This window comes from Hemicordylus capensis, chromosome 7 (assembly GCF_027244095.1).
Source record: "Hemicordylus capensis ecotype Gifberg chromosome 7, rHemCap1.1.pri, whole genome shotgun sequence".
In the NCBI taxonomy this organism is placed as follows: Eukaryota; Metazoa; Chordata; class Lepidosauria; order Squamata; family Cordylidae; genus Hemicordylus; species Hemicordylus capensis.
Genome location: NC_069663.1, coordinates 23,646,640 through 23,672,412, shown reverse-complemented (window position 1 = coordinate 23,672,412; position 25,773 = coordinate 23,646,640). Strand labels below are relative to the sequence as shown.

The following is a 25,773-nucleotide window of genomic DNA, read 5'->3' as shown; positions in this document are numbered from 1 at the left end:
AAAGTTGAACAGGTGCAACATCACATAGCTGTGTGAAATCACAGGGATTTTCAGAATTGTGCTCTTGTGTAAACGTTCCCTGCAAAACATACAAGGTGTGCTATGTTTATTTTTTGTTTTGTTTTGTTTTGTCATTACATTTTTATACCGCCTTTCATTCAAACAATCTCAAGGCAGTTTACAAAACATTTAAAACAATATAAGACTACAAAACAGTTACACAATAAAAAATTAAATTGGAATACAAATCTAAAGTTTAAAAAGCATACACCATAGGACCATAAAATACAGAGCAGCAGCAACAAAAACAACACTCATATAAAAGCCTGGGTAAAAAGCAAGATTTCACTTGCTTTCTAAAAACTGTGATGGAGACTGAGAAGCAGATGGCCACCAGGAGAGCATTCTATATCTGGGGGCAATAACTGAGAAGGCCCTGTCCTTTGTGCATAACGGCTGAACCTCCCTCATTGTCGGCATGTGGAACAGAGCCACCTCTGATGACCTCATCAGGTGGGCAGAAACCCTTGGAGGCAGATGGTCCCTCAGGCATCCAGGGCCCAAACCGTTAAGGGCTTTAAAGGTCAAAACCAGCACCTTGAATTAGGCCCGGAAACAAATTGGCAGCCAATGTAGCTCTTTCAAAATGGGTGTAATATGATCCCAGCAGGCAACTCCAGATAAAATCCTACCTGCTGCATTTTACACTAGCTGCATTTTCCCTGCTAACTGAGCAAAGGGACACCTTTTCAAAAGTGGTGATTCTCCTTATTTCACAAGGGGGAGAGAAACTGGCCCTATCCATCCCCAGCACAGCAACCCTCCAGTGGCTGTTGCTGGTGTCAATCTTATCTTTCTTTTTTAGATGAAATGCCATGAAATCCTGAGCTGCTCCTAAAAGGGGGGGGCCTCAGCGTGGACGCTGAAGTCTTGCCTGTTCTTATATGGCAGTCACCTAGAGGGAGTGCAGCAGACAGAGGCAAACTGTCAGGGCCCCAACCAACCAAACTCTCAATCCTAGCTTTGAATGCAAACTTCCAGACTTAGCACAAGAGCCTCACACTAGTGCAACATTTATATTATATTATATTATATTATATTATATTATATTATATTATATTATGACAAATATATAATATACAAGTCTGGATGTCAGCCAGTATATTAAGGCCTCTCTAGTCTGTGTTCAGTTATCTCGAGTTGCTCCACATGTGAGAAGGTTCAGGGATAAATAAGAGGGATGGAGTGGCTAGACAGATTATGCTAACTTTTGAGGGGATATGATCATTACGGTTATTATCACCCCTATTATTTATAGCACAATCAATGTACTTGTTACTTCAGAGTAACAAAAGAGAGTAAGCAAGCAAGAGAGGTCGCTAAATTGCCAGATCAAGGAATTTGGGGACTGGTTTACCACACGATCTACCCTGACCAGTGTAGAGTTTACATTTGACCGGTGGTAATTTGGTGTTAAGTGACTGTTGGGAAATCCAGTTGTAATTTGCTGCCACTCCCCCTGGGACACATGAAAGAGGAAGTATGGATGATTCTGGAATTGAGTACAACTATTTCTGTTCTCCTAGGCCGAATTTTTATTGGATAGGCAACGTGGCCCTTTTCGAAAGCCTTTGTCACAGCCCAGCGATGCTTACCCCAGATTTCAGAATAGGTGTTAAAACCTTGAAGATACATGGATCTTAGGGTTTGCCTATTTGATTGGTAACAGAAAAAGGAAAACATAACAAATGTCCCCGAATGTGTCTGTTATTCAGGTATACTGTATGCTTAAAAAAAAAAAATCTTATGAACAATGGCCAACATCCAGCATAGCCCTTCAGCGACCATGAAGGTTTTAAATTTTTAATATTGGTTTTAAATGATTTTAATGTTAATGATTAGTAAATAAGTAAGTAAAACTTTGTTTCAGTTGTAGACCAGCAGTACAACAAATAATAAAACAAATAAAAAGAATAAGATAATCATGTAAAACCAGACTACATTAGCACGCATTTGGCATATTATATAGCAATATTTGGCCACAATATGGATAACATCCGGGTTAAGGTTAGTAAGCAAAATAACTGCCCGCAAATCCCAACGGACATTGGCCCCAACATGATGCCACCCTCCAAGCATTCTGCCCCCTCCCTCAAGCTCTCTCTCCAACTTGCTGTGCTCCAAACAATCCTCCCATCCAAACAAGCCTCAGACCAAAGTGCGCTACTCCTAATTTGTCCAACTCCCTCACTCAGTGCCACAGCAAGGTGACATAGCAGACACTACTTTTCTATTCAGCATGAACCCAAAGCAAAGAGTAGTCCATTCCTCCCTGAAACGCCTGTGTGAATGGTAGCAAAGGCGCAGATGAAGCAAAGGTGTGTCAACTGGTGTTTGAAGAGATAGGTGTGAACACACCTTGAGATACTTAATACCAACTGGGCCACACCTTGGTTCACATGTGCAGGAGTATGAGGTGACAGAGTGCTGAGGTGACGGAAGGGGCTGTACCACTTTGGGCTGCTGCTGGTGGGCATTACATAGGAAACATAGGAAGCTGCCATATACTGAGTCAGACCATTGGTCCATCTAGCTCAGTATTGTCTTCACAGACTAGCAGCGGCTTCTCCAAGGTTGCAGCAGGCAGGAGTCTCTCTCAGCCCTCTCTTGGAGATGCTGCCAGGGAGGGAACTTGGAACCTTCTGCTCTTCCCAGAGCGGCTCCATCCCCTGAGGAGAATATCTTACAGTGCTCACACTTCTAGTCTCCCTTTTATATGCAACCAGGGCAGACCCTGCTTAGCTAAGGGGGCAAGTCATGCTTGCTACCACCAGACCAGCTCTCCTCTCCCGAGGAGAGTTCACATGTTCCAATACTCCCCTATGTTAAGAACTCTCTGCAAACAGAAAACCAGAATAGCAAGCAAAGGGCAGGGGGAGAATATTTTTCCCTGATGTACGAACCTTTTATTTGCTGGGAGATTTTGTTTGGTTTTGAGTGTGGAAGAGCATGAAAAACTGAATCCTCCAATTTAAACTTTTATAGTCTATCTCCGCATTTTCTCACCTCATTCCCACTAAATTCTTCTGCATCTGCAAACCTCTCTCAACTCTTGTTCAAACGGTATTTCTGGACGTTCTGGGCTTCCTCGGAAGCTTCTGAGGGGTTCTGCATGGACTTCCAGAAATACAATTTGAGATGAAAAGAAATGCGAGAAGTCTAATCTACACAACCAGGGGCATTTGGTGGGAATAAGGCGAGAAAACGCTGAAGTACAGATTGTTTTATTCAGAACTAGTATCCAGATATCTTTCACGGTTCTAGGAGACATTTTACATTTTGAAAGGATGTCCTTTCTCTCGGAAATAAGAATAGGCCCCTTTAAATCAATTTTTATGTTTCTGGTAGATATCCCCTGTAATGGTAACATCTTGCTGCATTATTGCTTCTTTTTTCTGACACTGCTTTGTTGGGTACTCCCCTTTTTCCCCCCTTAAAAAGATTAATAAACTGATTAATAAACAATATACATTAAATTAAAGTTAATGCTGAGGTAAACTGTTCTTGGAAAGAACAAGGCTGGTCTTGGGAAGGTCAGTAATGGGCAAGCTTCCATGAAAGAGAGCTAGCCAGTGGCATGACCAGTGGCAGCTCAAGGCCTATGTGTGCCTGAGGCAGGGTACCAAATGCTGCCCCACCCCCGCTTGTGTGCACCCACCCTCCCCCGCTTTTAAAAGCAGGGGGCAGGAGGGCATTTTGTCACTGCGCTGGTGTCTCAATAATCTACTCCTTCAGGCAACCACCTCACTTCACCTCACCTCACGCCCATTTACACCTCATGCACCTCACCCCTGGCGCATTGCTGATCTACAGGAAAATTTGAGAGGTGTTCTAGGTCACTCTCTCCATTCACATTTGATGTAGCAGGCCTTGTCAGTGCCCCATGCAAGCTGAGTAGACACCTCAGGACAGCCCCCAGCTTCCACAAGGCACGGGGTTTTTGTGATATGTGTGCAGTGTGCGCCTCGCAGATAAACTGGTGCGGAAAGGTTTCCCTGACAGCTTGAAAACCACCACTCTAAATCATAGGATTCTATTCCATACTGCAGCCTTTTCGCATACCATTGTTCATAACCACCTTAATTTGAATAAAATACAGCTTTAAATCACCTTTGTATGCCCCAGAAGCTTTTGCATTAAGTAAAAATAATCCCTAAGAAGTCTGCTGGATCAAGCCTCAGGTTCCATTTTGTTTTTTTAATTAAGGGTGGACGGTGTCAGATAGGCAACTCAAGAGCAATGGGCGCTGGTCCGAGAGGCAATATGCCAAGGTTAGCTCCCCTTCTCTGCTACAAGCTTCCTGCGTGACCTTGGGCAAGTCCCTTAGGATGCATCGACATGGCAGGTTAATGCACACTGTGGGTTTTTAAAATCATGCTAGCCAAGCAGTGTCAGCTACATGTGTTAATCAATCAGTTCATGTAGCGACATAAACACATGTTTAAATGCATGTTTCGTTTAGCCAGACCCTTGCAAAGGGAAGACTAAACCTCAGCTAGCTATCATGTTTTTAACATGAGTTAACATTCAGCCACAATCGTTAACTAGTCACCATTTTTATTGTTTTAGCTATAAACTGTAAACCACCCCAGAAATTTCACATTCATGTAAAAAGTAAGGAATTACATATTTTAAATGCAGTTGCTTATTTATTCAGTCAGTCAGTCATTCTCACTTTCTTATTCCTAATCATTTATTTTGTTCTTTTTTATTTTAGGGGTCAGTGCACAGTTCTTCATCTCCCACCTTATCCTCACAAGAACCCTGTGAGGTAGGTTAGGATGAGAGAGGGTGATTAGCCTAGTCCAAGATCACCCAGTGAGCTTCACAGATGAGTGGTTTGTTTGTATATTTATTTAATTATCAGTCAATCAATACACAACCAACCTTGAACATTGTTTTTACTATGTACCCCCGTGGAGGCGACTGTAAATTCAGGTGCAACCAGCCATTTCCGCAAAAATCCAAAAGACATGACTCCCCTCAGCTTGCTTTTTAAAATGCAATGTCACACAATGGAAATGCGTGAGAACAGAGTTCTCCTCCGCTCTGCTTTCTAGACGAGGAAGCAGGCCTTTCTGCAGTGGACAGGAGCAGTTTGGGAAGGGCTAAAGCAGGATATTCACTGGCAAAGTGCAGGCCAACAAACCATCTGGGAATACATGGGTAGTACATGCTCTTCTTAGAAAAGAAGTTTGTGCTTTCCTCCTTGGTTTTATTATCTACACCAAAAGATGGTTTAATCCTGTAGTTTTGTTAGGTGGCAACAGATCAATAATGAGACTTCTCAGCACCCTCACCAATCTACAGTTCCCAGGACTCTGGGAACCAGGAAATGTAGTATAAAACGGGTAGATGTTTGTACCCCTTGTAATGCACCATTTGTTTTTAATTCTGTATATGGCAGCTTCTTAGGTTTCTGTGTAAATACCACAGACACATTTCCCACATTAACCCTATTTAATAGAGGTAGTCTCTATCTTCTTATACCTGCCTCTGGTAAATCAATGTTCCCATTTTGCCATTTGGGAAAATTCTGATGATATCTTTAAACAAACATTGTGAATGTACACACATGTCCCATCCCCTGCCTAAGTGTTCTTCCAGAATAGTAAATGTTGCTGAATTGTGGCTATTCTATAATATACAACCACATTCATTTCAAGATCAAATATTCCACGGAACATTCTTGGGTTTTATAAAAAGGAATTTGTTATGGTCACTTTACTAACACACCTGCTCCAGAACTGCTGCCTATTGCCAAGTAAACAAATATGGTGTGCTGTGCTGCAGTCACATTGCTTTTTGCGGTGTGTCATAAAGGAATGATGTCTGCTCCTAAGCCAGTGATCCTTGGGGTGAGAAAGGGAATGCTCTAAATGCACATGAGTGTCTCTATTTTCATTTATGAATTGTTGGGATGCATCTCCACCACAGGATGTTTACAACTGGTAACCAGAGTGGCTAGGTTCAGATGTAATGTCTCACTACATGAATGAGCCTGAGAGAGTTGAAGGTTCACACACTTCCCTCTAATCTTCTTTCACATCTGGGAGGAGGAGAGACAATGTTTTCAATATGAACTAAATAGCAGTCCCACATTATGTACACACTCAGGGAACTGTGGCATTGCTCAAACCATGGTTAGTTAACAAACCAATATCTGAAACCACGGTTTTATCCTAGTTTGTTTTACCTAACTGGGCCGATTCAACCAATTCTCTGACTGGCTCATTTAACTATGGGAGGGAAGAGCACAGGCACACACATCTCCCCCCATCTGACATATTGTCTCACTGTAATCTAATCAAATGAGGGAGGTTTGGCCCAAAATGTGTGAATGAAATACTCCATGTGATTAGACAGCAGTGAGATGGTGCATCAGGTGGGAGGAGACATGTGCACCCACACACTTCCCACACTTTTAAATGAACTGTTCAGAATATCATTTGAATCGGCTCCCTGTGGCTAAACTAAACCACAGTTCCCCAAAGTTTGCTTGTAACACGGAATTGCATTTAGTTCAACCTAAAAGGAAAAGCTCTCTCTCTCCTCCTCTTGTGCGGGAAAGAGGAGAGGGAAAGGGGAGCGTGAAAGCCCATCGATTTCTGAGACTCATTCTTATAGCAGGAAACCATGGTTTCCCGTTACATCTGAACTCAGCCAGTAGATACCCTCAGTGAGAACAGAAAGGACTTAAAAGAGTGTCAATGGCTTCTTAACTGAGCATGGCTTGATAGGTTCAGGTACTCTGAGAAAGAACAAAAATGTTGTTAATTCCTCCTCTCCCCCAAACACACATCTCAATCCCTCACGTTTCAGGGGGTGTTGGCCCTCTCTTTCCTGAGCCCGAGGCCACACAACAAGTACATGGAAGTTACTGCTGAGAAACCCTTCTCCAGCACAATTAATCCCACATCCATCATCTCAAGAGCCTTTCTGCTTCTCAGTCTGTACAAGCTGTGCATATTTTCAGTTTCCTCACACAACTAGGAACATGGCTATATTTTTTTCCTCTAACAAGAAGCTCTGCCTTTAAGAGCCACAAAACAGGCAGAAATACAAGAACTGCACCACATGTTAATGCAGAGGTGGACACTATCCCTCTTGAGTTTCTGCCTGTCATGCAGTTGTGAAAGACACAAAGCCTCAATCGAGGGGGAAAATATGGCACCCCTAGACATGGCTGCTATTCCTCCATCATGTGATAAAAGGCCACCATGCTCTGACCCAAAGAGCATTTTCAAGGCAGCTTGACACACACTCCCAACATACAAACATAAAACCCTTGTCTAAAATGTACATAACTTAAGGGCTAACCTAAAACCTGACCAGAGGCTCTTCCCTAAATGTAAACACTATCAAGAAGCCGCTGCCAGTCTGTGAAGACAACACTGAGCTAGATAGACCAATGGTCTGGCTCAGTATATGGCAGTTTCCTATGTTCCTATGTTCCTAAAAGCCTTTTTGTGCACAAAGAAGCTGTCATGTTCCAGAATTTTTCGACATAAGATCACCTCTCAGAATAAAGCACAAGTGAAAAACCCATGCCCTCTATGTCCAAAATATCAAACCTTTGTATTCCAAACTAACTAATCTGGAATAACCCCCACCCTAACCTTCCTGGTTTGCATTCACGATCTCCTACACTCACACAGATTAGAATCCCCAATGCACTCCTAAACAAGCATTGGAAAGAAGTGTGTGTGTGTGTGTGTGTGTCTGTGTGTGTGTGGTCTTTTACCACTTTGGCACCCTGATTGTGAGTGTAAAATGAGACTAATATATGCAAACAGCTAACTATTTTGTATTAAACTGAGTATGCCTTATATTTGCCTCTAATACTGCTATACGCTAATACTCTTATTGTTTTGTCTGAGAAAGAGAGAACAAATCAGAAGTGTTCTCTCACACTGGAGCTTTTTGGAAAAGCACTAGATAAATATTCAACATTATTATTATGAATTTTAATTGGGATGTCCTCCTTTCTCTATTGGTGCGTACTCAAGCCCACACTAACTAAAACTGCTTTGACTACACAATCATATTCGCAATCAGACTGGTGAGAAAGTGTTTTTTGTTTGTTTGTTTGTTTATCCTTTAAATACATCTTTATGGGCAAAATAGAGTTCTACTCCACAACAAAAGGATTTGTCCCTCTCCATTGTCTCAATTTCACACACACACATTCTACAAAAATCAGAGGAAGCTAAAAGCTCTATTTCTTGTCATAAAACATTACAAGTATAAACTTTATTCAAAATCAAGCAAATAATAATAATCAGGTGTAAGATTTCAGTGGATTCTAGTTTGTTGTCTCCTCTTTTGAAAATATAAAATGAGGTTTCTCCCCTCCAATCTGGTCCTTTTCTACTGACCTTTTCTTTTCCCACATGGATAACAGAAAAGAATTTTTATAGAGAAATTGGGAGGTAGAACGGAGGAAAAAACTGTCTGCTACATTAAAAAGAAAAATACTAACACTACATTTAACATTTGGAATTATTTTCTAAAATAAACAGACAACTGACAGATATTATGACTGGTCATAACACACTCAACTGCTTTTCCAAAAAACTTATTTTGCAGTTAGTAAAATCCAACATTTAGGAAGGGGTGTTTTTCATTTAATTTCAAATCAAAATACTGCAATACCCAAGATTATACTCTGTGTATAAGAATGTGTGCAGAATAAAATATGTACATATTGACCCTAATAATTATTTCAAAGGCAAAAGGAAACTTTCTGTGTTTCCAAGGCTTTATATATGTGATGGAGTAAGTCTGGATTAAATATTTTTATTCCAGATAAAAAGACAGGAAATAGGCAAAAAATTCCAGGCAGATTGTTTGCTTTTATTTTCACGTTAAATTCACTGTTATCAAATGATCTGCCAAATCAAATTTGGAATATACTGTTAAAATCCAACTCTGAACACTGATTTAAGAAGATATATTGTACTCAAAAGACTCTACCATGTGAACAAAAGCAAAACAGGTTTCTTCTAGACTGATCCACAAACCCAGTTAAATTGTAGTACTTGGATTTAAACTGAGCAGATCCTATTAACTACAATAGGCTGTATACAATCCTTGACATAACTGAGACAAACCCAGGTACTTCGACTTACCTGGGCTGCTCTTATGGGTGTTTAAAATAGGTTTTATATGTAAAGGATTTCTACTCCAACACATCAACAAGGCCAAGAGGAAGTTGGACGCACATGAGTGCGTGATTGGCCATTTTTGTTGGCTAGAATGTGGTTGGATTGTGATTAGGAAACATGACCACAAACCTTCCCAAATTATGCTGCATGTTGTCCAGCTGTGGTCAGGGCTTGTGGAGCAACAATCACACGACCCTGTTCACCCATGAGCAAACTGCAATCCAGGCGAGGGAGGGTGCGGAAATCAGCCTTCATTGCACACAAAACATCAATTGCACGGTTGTGAAAACTCATGATTGTAAAAATAATAGAGACTGTCACAAAAAGGATGAGAGGGAAAGAGTTTTACAAGGCCAAATTATCGATACGTTTCGGCTTAGAGCCAATGCCACATCCTACTTGTAATACGACAATGCCTTCTCCATGGAGAGTATAATATTCCTGCTTCCTGTGCTGGGTTCCATTAAAGTTCATCATTGTTCAGAACATGGAGGCTGTTTCCTTCCTGCATGAGCAGTGGCTATGTTCACAGCTGTGGTGAAATGTAACATACTGGGTGCCTGCCTAACGTCAGGAGCCAAATGACCGTGCTCTCTGCAAAGTAGCAGACGAATGTGTAGATGGTGGAGTGAGCAGGATGGAGTAGTCGTATCTACAGAAGAATACAGAGTCCAAAGGTGTGGGTCCCTTCAATTTACCCCAAACCATGTCAGAGGTGTAACAAGACCCTCATGCATCTTAATATCACAGCAGTCACTCTTCCACTAAACCCGGATGTTGTGCTTTACTCATTAAACTATTCCTCACTGCTCACCCCCTACTTTCTGATCACCCCCATGTCCCCTATTATTGAGAGGAGTCCCAAGCCATTGGATGATCCCCTTCTTCAAAACCGTCAGAACATTCCCTTCTTGTATTAACAGTTTACATCTGAGGAAGGATTACCATATTCATCCCACAATACAAGTCACAAAAGATAGATATTCCAACATTTAAGGTTCATTTGAGATTATAAAGGTACTGCATTATGACTTTTAAATGAAGATTAAGTTCTAACTGCTTAAGCAACCTTTAACTGTGGGATTCTATTTGAGGAGTGGTTGATATACACACATATGCTTGACCTTTTTAGAAAACCTGCTCTCCTTATGTACCTGGAATTTAGCAAGCACCCATATTTCCAAACAAATAAAAAACATACTGACAAGGAGAAAGAAAATGTTAGACATGCATGTACGTGTTTAAATGCTGATACTCCATATAAATAAATACTTATACTTCCAGGAATCTAAAGAGTCATCTTTATAACAGTATGACATATGGCTTGTTTATGAATTTACACCTGTTTTACAAAGGCATGTTATACCCATATATTTGCAAACACATTCAGCTGCTGTGGTTTATTTTTATATAAATTAAGATTAATCGTAAAAAGGACCAGTTTAGCTGGGATAATTTCTTCTCCCTCAAATTCAGTGTCTATCGAAATTGAAAGTATTACTTGTAACTGGGCTCTCTATAGATTCTACTTAATTTGTTTGTGGCAGAAGACAGCAGATAGATTAAAAAATAAAGGTGAAAGAAGAGCAATGTAATTATTAATTATTATTACACCACAATTTGGCAAGAAATTGCAAGTCTGTTTTAATTATATAATTTGTTTCCAGATGAAAATGTCTATGCAAATCTATGCAAACATATTCAGAAACAGTTATTATTTATGGTCTAGCACTTCATTCTTGTTAAGGCTCCTTTTAAAAATCTGCAGTCAGCGGGCCCGATCGGCTGTTTCACAATGGTCCTTTCACACTGCACAAGTGCTTTGAAGGGTTCTTGGTGTAATGGAAAATGAAGGACGCAATGTAGTGATGTATATTATTTATAGGTTTGTAAATCGATCCCTTTATATTTATTGAACTGTATTCTGGAGATAGATACCAGATATTATTGATACGGATGAATGTATTTACCAGCTGATCCAGTTATTGATAGATCAATTTACAGACGCTCTAAACAAAAAGATACTTTCAAATGTGAAATTATATATGGAACTGGCAGAATTTTATTATTATTATTGTTGTTGTTGTTGTTGTTGAAGCACCAATCTTTTGTACAGATGCTTTGATCTCAGACAATGCACCAGTTATTTAGGATAAATGTGCATGCTCGCATAAAATCCATAAAATAATATTAATAAGGAAAGGCAAACTGAGAGACTTTACATAAAAATCTTTAATTGTAGCGAATATAGAAAGGAATAACTGCTATACTTCAAGGAACCTTAAGAGGTCCAAAAGGTTCTGCTTAAAAATGTATAACAAATAAGTAGGATATATGTTGATATCTCTATTTACAGCTGACTTGCTGTTTATGGATTTAGCTACATCTATATATTTGGAAGCAAATCCATCATTTTCTAGCTCTATTTAAAAAACTTTCTAAGACATAATTTAAAGCTATCTTGATAGATCTGTAAAGGGATCATTAAATGTACAGTTAGAAATGTACACATTTTAAAATAAACCTTTAATGGGAAAATCACCTTTTAGAAAGACTGATAATTAAATCAATTGCCTCCCATTTAACATGCATTGATTTGTAAATGGATCTCTTAGTCACCCAATTACCACAGCCTGCGCAATGAGAAAATTGTACACTAGTACACTAGTAATCAAAAGGACAATAGAGTTCTACTAATTGTTATTATCGGGGCCTGCTCTTTGCTTTTAAGATACGGAACTGCTTTTGTCTCTCTCCTTCTATATTTCTACCTATAGAGAATCTGTAATTTTGACTCTTTAAAAAAATCCAGCTGTTCAGTAGACTCAAGGTGATTGAAGGCACAAATCCTTTTATTTGCCTCTTCCTTTGCCGGGTCCTTCTATTCTTCTTGGGCTAAAGTGTAGTAGGGCTGTTTTGCTTGTGATAAAGCAAACAGATCCCTGATTCCAGATATGTTTTTCTTTCTCTGCCTCCTCTCCAGATCCTCACACCAGCCACATCACTGGCCTTCTGACCACCCTCCCCCCAGAGAAAAATATGGTAAAGGTGTGTTTGGGGGTGGGGTGGGGTGGGAAGCATCTAATTCCCACTGAAACTGACACCAAAGTGGGCAAAGGGGAAGATGGAGTGTTTGATGGCTGAAGGGTAAAACTGCTCGCTCTCGCTCTCTCTCTTTCCCTTCCCCCCTCCCCTCCCCAGGTGACATTCATGGAATAAATGACCTGGACTCTTTGTCGGGTGAGATGGAGCTGGCGGTCAGTTTCTTGACCAGGAAATGGCTGCTCTCACGTAGCACTGGAGAACTGTGGATCAGTATTCTCCATTAATGCATCATCCCTCACAACTGGACTGTGAGTAGGGTGTACTGCACCCCACTAAACCAGATTTAAAAATGGGTTCTGATCTCATAAAATAAAATAAAAATGCTGTGTGTGTGTGTGTGTGTGTGTGTGTGTGTGTGTGTGTGTGTTTAAGGATCTCTGCTTTTACATCTCACAGTCTGGATTTTAGGAAAAAGAGGTCCCGTCCTTTTCCAACACAACCACAACTTCAAGAGGGTGTCTTAAAGGCAAAAGATTGTTTGGACAAAGGGGACTAGTGGATTGGAATAACGGGAATGATGTTTAGAAGGTTTTATCTAAGAACCTGGAAAAGGAAGAAGAGGACAGCTAAAGGGGCAGAGAAAAATAGATGTGTGAGAGAAAGAGGAGGAAAGAGACGCAAAAAGAATGTAATTAAAATGGGGGGAGACGCAGAAGGGAACACTAAAAAGGGGAAATAAACATAAAAATTAAGCAAAACTAAGCAAAACAGCTTAGCATAAAAGACAACATATACAAAAGGAACAGGAAGAAATGTATAGAGGTAGAAGACAATATGAAGGTGTACACAAAGTGGATGAAGAAAGGGAGATTAAATTATATACATATATTATTAAAAGGCCCAATATTGAGCACATTGTACATTAAAGGGGTCAACATGTCATCAGGCTGACATATATCCCCAGGTGGACAAGGCAGGCACTTGGAATACAGTGGTATGTGATTTGGGTGAGCCATAGGGGAAATGGCGAGGGACACCCTGCAGCAAAGGGAGTAGCGAGCAGGTCACTTGCGGGAATCAAGCTAGGCCCTAGAAGGTCTTCAGCATTAGGCCTAGCCAGTAGGGTAAGCTCTCTAGGAAGAGAAGGGGCGAGTGGGCAGAGGGACTGCAGCACTGAAAGGGTTACAGACACACACACACACACAAACACACACCAGGCAGCAATAAAAAAGGTCACTGCAGAGAAATGAGATCTCGCTTGACAACAGCAGATGCACACCCAACAGAAAGAGAGAGACGAACACACACACACAAGCAATCACACCCACCCACGTAACGCGCAACACACCACCACATAATACGATGCTTCCCATGCAAGACATCTCCAACCCTATATGTAGCATACGCTGTTACACGATGAAAGCAAGCGACATACACAAAATATACACATACCAGCAAAGATGTGAATGCCCTAAAAAGTGCACCGATTCCATGCCATTTACTTGATTCCCTCCCACTGCCTCATATTTCTTAACATATTATACCTGTTGTGTGTATCATTACCTTGTGCTATATTCACAGTGAGTATATCTAAGAAGTCAGCCTCTTCCATAAATGTTAATAAGCAGAGTGCGGAATCTAATCCACATTAGTGATTGTGTAAACCTGGGATTAGAGTTACTCCCAACCGATACAGAGCATAAGGGCTTGCAATTCTGTGTTGAGCCCTTCCAACCCTTACTACTAAACTCCACCCCCATTCCAGCTTTCACAAAGTGAGGAATCCTAAACCCTCAGCCATTAAAGGTCCCATTCTCCTCACTGAAACTGACTTAGAACACCTAGTTCCCACTTTCAGCAACCTCCCAAATCCTAGATAGGGAGTTACCAACCCCAAGGAGTTGCAACTAGTCCAGGTCAATGAATCCAGGGTAACAGGGTGCAACTTTGCATATACAGAATCAGTGTTTCAGCAGTGGGCCTATGATAACAAGGTCTATAATATTAGTATGTGGGAAACAACCTCTTCAGGCCTTGGTATCAGGCCTGAAGTGGATGCTGGGGGCATCCTCACCAGTCCTGGGGATTGGTGAAGGGAGTATTTCCCATCACACACACACACACACACACACACACACACACACACACACACACACACCCCAACCAGAATTAATTCCTACAATCCAAAGAAAAGTCAATCTAGGCAGGAATCCTGAAATCCTGAGTATCTTGTAATTAGTGGCTGAAGGTCCTGTAACAAGAATGGCCTATTCAAATACATCCACAGCCACACAAAAGGACCACACAGAAAAAAGGGTCTCTATAATGCGCTGTGTTTACACCTTAAAACACTTTGATAACTCTTTTGTACACACTCCGGCACATACCCAAGATCACTTAACACAGGGATTCTTAAACTTGGGTCCCCAGATGTTGGACTACAGCTCCCATCATCTTTGCCCACAAAAGTCTTCAGACCAACAACATCTGGAGACTCAAGTCAGAGAACCCCTAACAATGTAGATCAGCCCTACACAACATAAGGCCCAAGGGCCAGATTCGGCCCGCAAGGACATTTTTGATGGCCCAGGTAGCCAGCAACAGCAGGAGCCCCAACATCTGGCATTCGTGTGGAGCTGGAACAGTTAGGTGCCCACTGACTGCTTATTTTCTAACCACTATCCTTGGTTAAAATTGTGGGACCCTGGAGGGAGGGAACCACAACTAACAAGTAATTGTTTTAATATTTATCTTTATAACTAATTTTACTGCAATAATCAATGCACTAAAAATTTACTTTGGCCCCTATATACATCATCATGGTTGTTTCTGGCTCACTGGGACATTTGAGTTGTGCACCCCTGGTAGATACATTACTTCCTGCCTTTAATGACCCTATTTTATGCACAATCAGGTTGATAAAGGGCTGGATTCTGCCCCTCAGTTTCAATCCATGTTTACAGATGAAGTGAGGGTACTAATCCACATTAGTGAACCAGGGGGTATTAGTTCTTCGAGATTAATTGATACAGAGTACAAGGGTTTGAACTTCTGTATATGAAATTAGCAGAATGAGAAAGAAAGTGACTGAAGGGGCTGCAGTGAAACTTAGTATATTTTAGCCAGTGTTTGTGACAAGGAAACCAGATTAGCTAATCCAAAATAAAAGCATGCCATCTTGTGCATGCATGTAAGGAGATGCAATGGCCCATACAACTGTGACGGCAACTCAAACAGACACATGCATGCATAAGGAACAGAAGGAGATAAAATCCATGCAGGAAAACATACACCTCCATAGACGAAAAATAGATATATAATTCATACACACCCATGGGGGCAATTTGGACACCTGCAAGGGGACACACACACAAAATATCTGAAATTACACAAAGGCCTAAAATGGTACATTGACAAGAAGAAGGGTTGTTGACACCCAAGAGTACTGGTGGTTGAGGAAAGGGTTGCTACAAAACTCTTTTGGGAGTCTGCACATGCTCATATTTTTGCAAAATTTACTCTAGTGTAATTTCCACCTGTTGCTCTGTCATGTGCCTGATAGAATTTTTACCTCCAGTGAGTTGCCTACAGACACTTATGCAGCAGTAAATGTATTTCGTGATCAAGGGGCAAAAATGTAAGGTCCGAAATCAAGAGACTCACAAAGAACAGGGGGAGGTCCATGTCAAGTAGTCGAATGATGTGAACTTCACCACAACAGTGCCCACCTGTCGGGACCCTCTCGGTGCACCTTTCTTCAGCAGGGTCTTATCAGTACCCTACAATGCACAGAAGTACTATCAACTCCCCCATGGCAACATCCTGACAATGCCCAACCCATGATCCCCAACAAGCACACACACACACACCCTGCCCATGGCAAGGCCCGGACAGAAATGGCTACTGTCTCTGAACTCCAAGTAAGGATAAGTTAGGAAATGCCAATGCAAAAGGAGGATTGCCAAGGCACTGCCAAGGTCTGGGACAGATGCATGGAACTGGCATTACACACACACACCCCACCAACTCTCTATTGCAAAAGGTTTACGAAAAAACAGACATCATATTTTAAAAACAAAACTAGCAGCACAGTGTTGCAGAACTGGGATAATCCAGTTAGAGAACAAAAGCCTTGACTTCCGGGAGGGGTATCACATGAAGTGCAAATCGGAAGCGGGGTCTGGATTTGGGGTTCACGAAGGCTGAAGATAACAGCCACACCCCTCGGTCCATTCTTCTTTATCTTGCCCTCCTAATGGTGTTCCCTATTCCTCCCCACCACCTCAGAAACACCCTTCTCTAGATTTTGTCTCTAACCCTAATCCTCATGACTTGCCCCACTAGAACCATGCCACCCCCACCCACCTCCTGCCAGGAGCTTCCTCTTCTGAAGATCTACCCACCCCTTTTCTCTTTCTGATCTGACTCTCCTCTTCTGTCCCACACCCTGGCTCTCTCGCTGATCCACATCTTCTCATCTTCCCCTGATAGGATTCCTTTCTCACCCCCCTCTCCAAACATAGCTCGGTCATAATCTGACCTCTTCACCCATCCACCCCTACTCCAGATTCCCTCTGCCCCCCCCCCCCCGCCTCAGATGCTGGTAATATCTTCCCCTCCTAACAATAGCTGCCATGGGATACTAATAATTATTAATAACATCCTTCCTTTCCTCCCTCTTCTCTTCTTCTCCCCCACCCCCGCCCCACTCCATGGACAAAAGAAGAGTCCAGTTCCCGTTGTATGTTCTCTGCCTCCCCTCCTCTCTCCGGCCATTTGCACCTTCTCCCCCCACCCCACTTTCTCCCCCCTCCCTCCCCATCGCCTCTCCGGACAATCCAAACCATTCCAGCTTCCTTTTGCCATTATGCAACTTGTGTTTACTAAAATAAAAGGGAAATCATATAAACATGCATAGCCCAATAAAAACAAGCCCCCTCAGTTCGTCAAAGCAGCCTCCAATAATGAACATGTAATTCCATTCGGGGCGGGGGGGGGTTTGTCCAAATATTGCAACACAGTTACCGAGCATTCAATGCCCGCTTTGCAAAATCATCAACGCCGGAGACAACCCCCATCTCTTCAGGTCCCTTCTATCTATTTCTCCTGTTTCCCCCACCTCCTTTCTTCCTTCGCCAGATCATCAAAAGCCGAGCCACCGCCACCGAAAGCCAAGAGACATTTATAGAAAATCCTCTACAGCTTTTCCCTTGTCTTCTGGTTTTATTTTTATCCGTGCAACAATTACAACAAAAATTCTCTCAATGCACAAAGCCATTTGCCGAAAAAGGAAAAAGGAAAAAGAACACCCAGTAAATACTATTTCTCCACTGCAAAATCAGCTCCCCCGTGCAAAGAATAAAAATGCCTTCTAAAAGCACATCTATATCAATTTTGAATTTTTATTTTCTTTCTTTTTAAAAAAATTACATTTGAAGGTATGCATCCCTCCGTTATTATTTTCCACTCTTTGCATTTTTTTTTATCCTTTTCCTTAAAGGTTGAGCTATAGACACCACACACCAAAAAAAATGCCAGAGAGAGAGAGAAAAGAAAGCTCTTGGAACAATTGCAGCTGCTGTGTTGAGAGACGAAGAGAGAGAGAGAAGAGAGAGAGAGAGAAAGGAATAGCCTGCCTTGTGTGTGTGCGTGTGTGTGTGTGCAATCGAGCAGCTGCTGCATTAAGCATTTTGCAATCAATAAGGAGCGGGTGAGATTTATGCAAAGCGCAGATATTAATATGCAAAGTTTTAAAGATTTTTAAATGGGAGAGAGAGGGAAGGAGACAGGGAGGAGGAGGCGGGGTGGGGGGGATTGCATAGAGACTGCACCTACCTCTGCTTCCATCGGTGGGCGCAAGCTGACTCCTCCATGCGCGCATGGGTGCAGCCCAGATACACAGGGGCTGAGGGGGAAGCAGCAGCAATAGCAGAAGCGGCGGCGGCGGCGGCGGCGGCGGCAGCAGTCAGAGCGCGAGCCAGGGCGCGCGCCGGATTCTCTCCATCATTTCCCCCCTCCCCATCTCCGGTTGCCCAGGCAACGAGAAAGATGCAGCAGCATCAGCACCAAGATGAAAGATGCTCAGGGCAGCAACAGCAGATGGGGATGGAGATGGGGCGCGCATGAAGGGGAGCCCTGATTGGAGAGGGGAGCAGGGGGGGAGAATAAGGGGGCTCAGAATTTTAATACACCCCCCCCCCGAAAAAAGGATTGTAACACGAGGGAGGAAGAGAACAGAGGACTCTGGCAAGTGAAGCGGGGTAGAAAATTCCTAGAGTGTTCCTAGCTGGGGCATGGAAGAGGAGAGAATATGGGGAAAGGGGTAATCTAGAAATTGATGGGAGGTGGAATTAGGATTTGGACTCTCCAGAATGAGGGTGTGAGGACATGGGAGGATTATGATTTGGAGCATGATGAGAGGGGCACTATAGAACTTTAGGGTAAGGGATAAATCCAATATTTTGAAGGAAAGGTGTTAAAAAATGCTTTTGGGGTTGGATGGGAGGAGAAAGCACTGATATGCTAGAGCCCTGGAACACCCCCCAGGGTTGAAAGTGGGAAGGAAAATGGTGATTGGAAAACACAGTACTTCTGAGTACAGGATAGGCATCAGGAGAGATTGTGTGAGCATGTTTGGGATCCTGGGCTTGCAAAGTGTGTGTGTGTGTGTGGGGGGATGCAGTCTGTGAGTGAGTGAGTGAGTGAGTGTGTGTGTCCATCCATGTGAAATCCATGTAAATACCTTTCTTGCTTGCTAAAGCAGCCTTCTCCCCTTTTTTGCAGCTTCATAGAGATTGTGTGAAAAATTAGGAAGAGTTTTAATGCTCTAAAACTATGTAAAAGTTTTCTCTCTGCATTACTTCCATCTAGTTAGATCTACCTACTGAAAATGGAAAGCGTTCTTTGTAGTCTTTGTATTGGCCATTTAAAAGAGATCTAGGAACATAACACTCTAAAGTAATAGAAATACTTTTATGCCATACATTCTCTTAATTTAAATATATGTTATCCTGGGCAACTATACTGTGCACAATATGCATTAAAGGTTTGATCATTTTCATTAATATTTGTAGGTAATATACTTTGGAAGTGAAGACTGCCTGGAAAAAAACATGATTAGATTTGAGGTGTTATTTTTAATCATTGTATACGAAGGGCTATAATTATTCCATCCTGTTATTTGCAAACGTAGTAAAAATGATTATGAAGCAAGCTAGACTAAAAAACAATATATGGAACAGATATTAAGGATTAAATGTAACAATTGTAAAGGGCTGTATGATGTAGTTGTTGGGAATTAGGATCATTTTATAGAATAATGCTCTACTGCAGAAATAATGAGCACAAAGCATATTATATAATATTTCCACATATTAAATATTGCACATTTTGAAAAGGAAACATCATATATATGATATAATAATTAAGAGGCACCCATGCAGTGCATATTATAAAACAGTGCTACCATTTTTACAAAACAAGGAAGTTGTGTGTTTATGCACTCATGTGAATAGCAGTACAATCACAGACACTAAAGAGGTCATTAAAATATGCAAAATAGTTAATTATACAATTGCATATGTATGATCCATAGTATTACTTGCAAATAATTATAAATGTTTTCTGCTAATATTAAATGCTTTGTATCATATATAAATTACCAAAAATGAAATGCAATTAAATTATAAGTTCCAGCTTTCCCTTAAATTGTATAGAAAATAATAATGCATCATGTTACAAGACATGAGCATTTTTAGTATAGTATTGTACAGAATATCTATTTCAACAAAATATTCAATTTCATTTGCAAATATAACAGTAGTGTACTACATACTGTATATAAAAGATTAGCATAACTCATAGGACAACAAAATTACTGTTTTCAGGTATATTTAGAAGCATTTTGTTAAATTTAAAAAAACTACTCCGTGGCAGGTAAATTTAGGAAAAAATTTGGAGGGAGGATTTTATGCTCAATATATTGTATGTAAAATCTATGACAGATAAAAATCATTATATGCAAAAAATGAATATGACAGGCTTCTAAGAGTTTGCATGTAAGCTAGATTGTGTACATAAGATATGATATATCACTCAAAATATTAAAATTCTATGCAAAACTAACTATGGATTTTGCATACATTGAATACATAACATGAATAACCAAATTGCATTGATGAAAAGTAGACATTGTTAGCATTAATGGCTACCTTAAAAATTCTTTGCACATAATTTAGGGACACAATCTAGAACTTTGCATGTCATATTTAAAGTTGGTTGATTAATGTACAGTAGATATGTTATTTGTAAAAGCATTAATAACATTCTGAGATAGATCAGATAGAAAATGTTAAAAACTGACATTTAAATGCCTACTGGAAATAGATAGGAGTTTTGTAAGCATCTTCAAAGTATATGATCAACATATGACAATCTGATATGAATATATGCAAAGTGGTGTTCAAAGTAAGAAGTGTCTGTTAATTAATCTATACTCTTAGAGAGAAAGATTGCCATACTAAGAATGATTGTCTCCAATAACTCAGACTATTCTATCAAACAACAAATACGAGAAAGCTTCAATCCATTCTTGAAATGTAAAATATGATCCATATATATATATAGCCATATATGGTGTGTGTGTGTGTGTGTGTGTGTATATATATGCCAACTTTTGCAACACTGCATCTTTAATATTTTGCATCCAAAGCCATGTAGAAACACCAGTATTAAGTGAATGAAATATAGGAAAGCATCTAACTTCACATTAATTTTACATTAGCATATACACTGAAAATCCTTATTATATGAAATATATTTAGGATGTGTTCAAAACATTGTACAAAATACAAAACATTAAGAGTAGTAGGAGCAGTTTGGTTACAAAGGTCAAATTTGGTTAGTAATGCATATAAACATCCTGAAGCATTTGGAGCAAAGGAAAATCAGAAATAATACCTATTGCACATGATACGTGCTGTTGGATTGTGATGTTTTATTTGTCCTAAGACCGAGTTTCTCATGCTTCACATTTCTGCTGTTCAACTTTATTGCATACCTACCACATGTTGCATTGTTCATTATCTATGGTGTGCTCTCAGGGACTATAAATTAATTCTCATTAGCCAAATGCTTAAAGTTAATAATAATATGCACAATATTCACCGTAAATATATAATTCTGTTAGTATTTAATAGTTTGCAGTTAATTTAAAGGACGTAGTACTATCTGCACAGGGTAGTAAGATAATTATACAAACATAATAAAATTGTTTGTTTGGCAGACAAGCACACCAACATTAACGCAATACACTTTCAATATTAGGTGTCCACAGAAAACCCAGAAGCTGGTACAAAATAACAAATTTTGATAAGCCAAAATGCATGGTGTGAATTTTCAATACTACTGCAATGTAAACATCCATTACTGCATACTTTCCAAATTTACATATCACATTAAATCAGTATTCCGTGCACAATTAAAATTGAGAATGTTCTGTCCCATAATTAAAGTTGTCTAAAATGCATCCTGAAGAGAACAGGTATTACAAATGACAATATGGTTAAGAATAAAAGTGCTTAAGTGAAGCATTTTAGAAATAGAGACCCCAAAACAAGGAGCTGTTGCATTAACTGACGGGAGGTTAGAATGGAAAATTATTTCCTCTGTTATCTGAATCATCCTTCTTATTCTGAGTCTACAGGTTGTGGTAAATGGCAATTAAAGGCATTGTGAGTGATACAGACAGGGGATTCTAGACATTGTACTCCGTAGGTTTTATTTTAGTGTTATGTGGAATGCTAGCAAGCGAAGGGCAACACGCAGAATTTTTATTCGGTGGAAAAAATACCTATTCTATTAGTTCCCAAGGGGGGTGGGATGTTGTGTGCCACAGCTCAGTATCACAGCCCATAAGCATTATCACAAGAGGTGCTTTTGCACCAATTTCACTGCAAAATTGACAAAACAAACCTCCTCCCCTCCTCCTTTAAACTGGGAAATCAGACTGGATTCACTATTTGAAGTAATTTTAGACCAAAAGCTCATTAGCCGCCTACAAATATGTGCTTAGTTTTTCTGCAACTATAGCTACAGAATTCCAGCCATATTAAACTGTTAATTCAACCTCACTCTCGGCTTGGCTGGTGCTCCCAAGCCACAACCAACATGCCTGATGCTTTTATGTCATTTTCCTCTGTGTGTCTGACCACAAAGCCTTAGTCCATGCTTGCTAAGAAGGCTGAGTCGTGTCCAGAGATACCAAAGGCCAACAGCTATTTTGTACACTTTTGGTTTAGCATCTCTTCAGCAACATAATTTAAAATCACACTTTGCTGTTTCAATTAACTTTGCACAAACATTGCACATCCCAATTTGCAATCCAGTGAAGCCCCAAGAACATTTAAGTACTGGATTATACCTCCTCTAGCATAGCAGTGACAGACACACGTATCTCATGAACAAATGCCAGGGGGTGGGTGGGGAGAAATAATAGGAAGTGATGCCTCTCCATTGACCAAATGCAGCAAACAGGAGGGGGGATATCCTAATGGAAAACCAGCTCCAGCAACCTCAAAAATAAATAAATAGATAGATAACTATATATAGATAACTATATATAACTATATAATGAATAGATAGATAGATAGATAGATAGATAGATAGATAGATAGATATTCTGGGTTTCAAAAAAATATTGGTGTGTGATTGGTCTTGGTGACTCTTTGTAACAAAATAGAGTGGTTTGGTTTGTATTAAATTCATGGTTTCCTTGCCACAGGGACTCAGAAGGGATCCTGTGAAAGCTGTAGTTTTTCCAACAAAATTGCTTTGAAATAGAACACTAGAAACTTGTGGCAAGGAAATATTGGGAGTCTCAAAGGGTTATTTGGTAGCACACCAACAAAGGATGTTGTTAACATTAAAAATCATGTTAATACCCAAAGTTAATTATTAGCCATAAAATTGGCTAATAATGTCTATGTGGTCGCTAAGAGTCAACACCGACTTGACGGCACGTAATCAGTCATTACAAATGATACTTTCCCCATGTCTGATCTAGAGGCCTTCTTCACCTGTAGCAAAAACTATAACTCAGGAATCTGTAACTCTTGCTTGAAGCGGCAACCTTTTACGTCCTGATTTGTACCCCCATAAATAAAGAGAATCTAGAAGTCCTGATGCCCCCTCTAACTCCATGCACATTTCTGGTCAGCATTTAGTTTTGCTAGAGCACTGTTTCAAGATTGGCATGAATAGGTGGTCGCCCCCCCCCACAGCCCCACACTTGAAAACAGCTTTCTAGCTAATTCTATTGCCAGAACTGCAACTGCCTCCACACTCCTCTTTTACCTGTGGATTGGCAATATGGTGGGCCAAAAGGCAGCTTTTAGGGAGCCAGGTTTGACTGAAGGGCCACCAGTCGCTGAACCATGCAGCATTTGGTTGTTTTTATTTCACTGCCACCATTTAACAGAGAAAAAAGTAGAAATACTGATTTGACATCAAGAATAAGACCTGAGCAAGCCACTTCAATAAAGTATGGTGGTGCCCCCTACCGAAGGATTTGGGAATGTCAGCTTCCAAGCATCCACCTCCCAGCAATCCAGGAAACACACGAATATGGACATTACCACACACTGGAGAGGTTGCAGGATTGCTCTACAGGATCAGGCCAAGGCATGCAACCAAAGGGCAAACAAAAACCATTGGTCAGAGCAGCAGGTCAAGGTCCCAGAAGGCAGCCCAGGCAAGCAAGGCAGGTATGGAGAGAGAAAGAAGTGAGACTGGTGGAACTGGGAGGCACCTTTGCAATATTTGCAGAGTAAAGCAGTCAGGACCCACATACCCTGAGCAGCTGCTCATGCAATCTTGACAAGGTGAGGCTGGCCAGATTGTAAACACCAGTCCTGGATCCTGTCTTGGGCCCAAACACTGGGTCAGAACATAGTCCTGTTGGCCAAGAAACACCAGAATGGGAACTCCAGATGAAGGGCAGGGCCTTCTGACTCTCTCACCCTCCAAAAGCCAGTCCAATCCATACCAGGGATTTCACACTCCCCCGTGCCTTGCATACCAGTGCTAATGACAGGAGAAAGGAACTTAATGGAGAGGAGAAAGAGTGTAAGACTCCAGGCCATAAGGCTGCCCCTATAAGGTTCTCTCCCTTGGCGCCGGGAAGGGTTATCCTGTACCTAATAGTATTTCAGGCTTCAGACCATCTCCAGGGCGCTTTCCAGACTAGCTGCTCAGCAGTAGCAAAATGCCTCTGTTTGGGCAAGTCACATGCGAAAGGTAAACAGTCTTGCAGCAACCAACCACCTGAAAAAAAAAGCAGCTTTTTCACACCAGATATACGATGTCCTAGCTCTATATTGCAGCGACTGAATTCAAAACAAGGCATTGGAAATGTGAACGGTACCCTGCTGTCTACGTAGGGACTGTGGTGTCACAACGCAGGAAGTGTGGAAGCACACTTCTAATAAACGTCTGGACCCCGTTGTAGGGACTAGTCTGGAAAGCACCCAGATCGTATTGGAGCAATGTTGCCCACTTTGTGCTATCCAAGGTACTGCAACTCCAGCCTGCCTTGCTGCCTCTACCTTCCAGATGCCTCATCAGACCTCTTGGGTTCCTGCTCATGGACAGAATAAAACACAAGCAAGTACAGCAAAAATAAGTAGGGGCAGAGTAAGAACAGAGTCTGTCAGTGGCACCCAGAGATGCTTGATTGCACAAATTGGGCTGACAAGAAGAGGAAGTTGTACAGGAATGGGTGGGGACTAAGCAGGAAGGGGTGGAGCAAAGCAAAGAGCAAGTACCAGTTGCAGGGGAGTAACAGCAGGGGAGATGGCATGCCCTTAACTCCTGCCTGTGGCTTCCAGCAGCATCTGGTGGGCCACTGTGCGAAATAGGATGCTGGACTAGATAAGCCTTAGGCCTGATCCAGCAGGGCTGTTCTTATGTAAACCTAATTGGACTTTACAAATGCAATATCAAGGCTCCAGCCTAGCCTTGGAAGGTTAAAATTAACCGGTGGCTGATGACCCCAACATACCTCCCGATATCTGTGTGACTAAAACATTTTCAGAATTACAGAAGATGCTAGCAAAGGTAGTGTGGAAGCACACTTCCAAATGAGGCAGACAGTAGCATGCCTGCTAAGCAGGTACAGTTAGATAAACTCCAGTATAAGGTATACTGCATCAGTCATATACTTCTGACTGATGTAGTATACCTTATACTGGAGTTTATGTAACTGTACCTGCTTAGCAGGCATGCTACTGTCTGCCTCATTTGGAAGGTGAGAAAATTGGTTTCAGGCCTACCCTAACCCTACTATGTAAACTTTAATTTAATTTATTTAAAATATTTATACCCCATCCCTTCAGTACACTACAGCTTGGGGCAGCTAACAACAGTCAATAAAAACAGCATACCATAAAACAATATACTCAACAAACAGGATGGGTGCAAGGAAGATATTAATTTTCATTGTTTT

At 41.0% G+C, this 25,773-nt stretch overlaps 1 protein-coding gene and 1 long non-coding RNA gene across 17 annotated transcripts in view; one reads left to right on the top strand and one right to left on the bottom strand.

The window, feature by feature from the left end:
• POU2F2 (POU class 2 homeobox 2) overlaps window positions 1–18,194 on the bottom strand; it is a 110,279-nt gene extending 92,085 nt beyond the window's left edge. Inside the window, exon 1 of one of the 4 annotated variants that reach the window (XM_053267849.1) lies at window positions 18,108–18,194. The gene's annotated coding sequence lies outside the window, so the exon portion shown is untranslated. Of the gene's footprint in view, window positions 1–2,418; window positions 2,749–4,947; window positions 5,039–18,107 lie in introns of those variants that run through there. The other 3 variants (XM_053267854.1, XM_053267852.1, XM_053267850.1) reach the window with 3 other exon arrangements.
• Window positions 519–25,416, top strand: LOC128332974 (uncharacterized). Of its 13 annotated transcripts, none has more exons than XR_008310815.1 (5): window positions 1,961–2,378; window positions 4,778–4,831; window positions 12,211–12,275; window positions 12,429–12,580; window positions 19,346–25,416. It is a non-coding gene; the product is annotated as an uncharacterized LOC128332974 (long non-coding RNA). The 13 variants fall into 13 exon arrangements; XR_008310811.1 differs by having other exon boundaries at window positions 19,056–25,416; XR_008310810.1 differs by lacking the exons at window positions 1,961–2,378; window positions 19,346–25,416 and adding exons at window positions 2,972–3,886; window positions 4,267–4,331 and having other exon boundaries at window positions 12,429–17,652.
• Window positions 25,417–25,773: the final 357 nt, after the last annotated feature.